We start from the raw sequence: 2,451 nt of genomic DNA, 5'->3' as shown, positions 1-2,451 counted from the left end.
CCCCGAGGGCCAGCAGGAGGTTGTCATAATTCATTCACGTCCAGGCCAGCCAGCTCAGGGGACACCAGTGTCCTCCATGCCGGGTGACACAGTCTGGGCCCAGGCAGGAGGCAGCCACTGAGCTCTGAGAAGCCCCTGGACTTTTCACTGATGCGCTGTCAAGTTTTAACTGTTGCAGCCAGCCTGTAGAGGTTTCGCGTTTCCTTTTGCAATTGAAGGATACCGCCTCGGAGGGGAGCAGTGACTTCTGGGGTTCCACAGCCCTTGGCAGTCTGTAAGCCTCATTGACTGTGGAGTTAGAGGGACTGGCACCCGCTACCTAGGCTGAAAGTCATCTCCCTCAGTGGGAAACGCAGAACAGCAAGACGGGGAAAAACAAAACAAAACAAAACCTCCACCGCTAGTCCAGCCTGAGTGGGCTCCCTTCCCTCAGCAAAGATGGTGGTACTACACCTCAGAGGGATGGGAGACAGGTGACAACTACAGGCCCCTGTGGCGCCCTTGCAACAGGAAATCCTGCAACCAGAAGGGAAACCTTGCAAGAGATCACCAGTATATGATGATGAGATGGGTGGGGTGGCCCGGAGGGCTCTCAAGTGGGGAGCCTGATTATAGAATAGAAAACGCTGGGAAACAGAGGCTGTGATGAAAGGGAGATGTTCCCCACAGATAACCCTGGCACTGGAGGAGTCCAAGCCTCCCTAGAGGGAAATTACCAGTGTGAAGAAAACAGCAATGAGCCCTGCCTGCTGGGGGTAGGGCTCAGCCCTCCTGCCACTTGTGAGGAGAGCTATAGGGTTCCACACCTTATCCAAACAGGAGTCTGGTCTGAGAGCAGCCTGGATTTCCTCAGGTCTGCAGCTGCTGCCACAGGAACCCAATGTTCCTGGAGCGGCTCTGTCCCTTACGCATCGGGAAGACAGAAGGATGACACAGAACTCTTCTTAGGGATCTGGAAGGAACACGTGTGTGCCTCAAAGTTTTCCATCATGGATCATGCCCTCTTGGGAGGAAGGCTTCTGGACTCTGTGAGGCCAGGCCGGATCCATCTGATGATCCCATCATCCTTGAGGAGAAGATCCTGAGAACCAGGCCTGGCTGCCAGCCCTCATAGGTGTCCCTCTTAACCTGCCCAACTGCTGAAGTTCCCTGACCCTTGTTGCCCTATCTCTGCAGAACTATGTGACCAACGTGGGGAAAAGCCTCAGTCTGGCTTTTCCAGCATCTGCTAGGGTGGAGGTCCAGCGGACTGGCGTGGTGTATCCCAAGCAATGGCCCTGCCGGTCCCTTGGGAGAAGCATGATGGCCTGCTGTGTGTGGACACCAGGCTGAGCTCACCCTCCACAGCTTCCTCTGGCCTACATATGTCTGACAGTCTCGCCACCTTTTCCTGGACCCTGAAAGTCTCGGCCCACAGGTGATATCAGGACTTCTGACGCTCATGCCCTCCCCACCCACTCGCCAGAGACTCACTGAGGTGTGGGGCAAAGGCTGCTGGGCCCTGCAGTGCTCAGGTGGTGTTACCAGGTTGTGCAAGGTCTGAGCACACCTGTCTGGGTGAGGAGCTGGGAGGCTGCCAGGATAGCGTCTGCTGGGGCCTGGGAACCAGGCTGAGGAGCCTAAGGCGTGGGGAGGGGAGCCTCAACCTGGCTCACCCAAATGCCAAGGGCCAGCTCTGGGGGTCACGCCTTCCACCGTCCTCAGGGTGCACATCCTCATGGGGGCCTGAGTGCTTCCAAGCCCTGTCTAGGGGCCCAAGGAACAGATGAGCATTCTGCATAAGGCAGAGGGGACATGAGGCTCAGGACAGCTCCTTGCTCCTAGCAAGGAAGGGCAGAGGCCTTTTGTGGCAGAATAGGTGGCCCGTGCCTCGCATCCGAGGAACTGAGCTAGTGAGGGCCGTGTCCTTGGGCTGACGGCTGAGAAGGAGCCTGTTTCCTCAGCCAAGACCTGCAACGACCCTCCAGCGTCAGGATGCTCACCCCATCCCAGGCTGGCCTAGCAGGATCCTTGCCTTCCCGTTGGCAGCCCAGGCCACAGAGAGTAGCAGGTTGGAAGCTGGATTGTGCTTGGGGACGACAGGGCCTCCTGTCACTGCACTTCAGCCCCTGGCTGCCTGGAAGAGGCTACTAAGATGAAAAGAATCAGGACATGTCGCTGCCCCCCCCAAAGCTGCCTGAGGGGGTGGGGGTGGGGCAGGACAGCTTGCTCAGGCCCTCCCCGGGTCACCCTAACCTATCACGCCTGGCCAGCCTCAGAATGATTGCTTAAGTGGATACCGTCTGCTGTGGAGATGATTCTGCCCCACAGCCCGAGGCCTATCCCCACATGCCTACACAGTCACAGCCCACAGACCCATCTGGGCCAAGCAGCCTCTGTCCCCACAACAACTTTATTGACATTCTTCCCGCTCAACAGAGACCTCCAGAGCCTGTCGTGCCAACAGGCTGG

At 57.8% G+C, this 2,451-nt stretch overlaps 1 protein-coding gene across 4 annotated transcripts in view; it reads right to left on the bottom strand.

The window, feature by feature from the left end:
* Positions 1–2,373: 2,373 nt before the first annotated feature.
* The window catches only part of Aspg (asparaginase), a 29,105-nt gene continuing 29,027 nt past the window's right edge, over positions 2,374–2,451 (bottom strand). For all 4 annotated transcript variants that reach the window (XM_060388251.1, XM_060388250.1, XM_060388249.1 and 1 more), the window contains one exon: positions 2,374–2,451. This exon is cut by the window's right edge and continues 567 nt beyond it. The gene's annotated coding sequence lies outside the window, so the exon portion shown is untranslated.

The sequence above is a fragment of the Meriones unguiculatus genome, chromosome 7, assembly GCF_030254825.1.
Source record: "Meriones unguiculatus strain TT.TT164.6M chromosome 7, Bangor_MerUng_6.1, whole genome shotgun sequence".
In the NCBI taxonomy this organism is placed as follows: Eukaryota; Metazoa; Chordata; class Mammalia; order Rodentia; family Muridae; genus Meriones; species Meriones unguiculatus.
The sequence above is the reverse complement of the archived record's forward strand: the minus strand, read 5'-3'. Positions and strand labels throughout refer to the sequence as shown.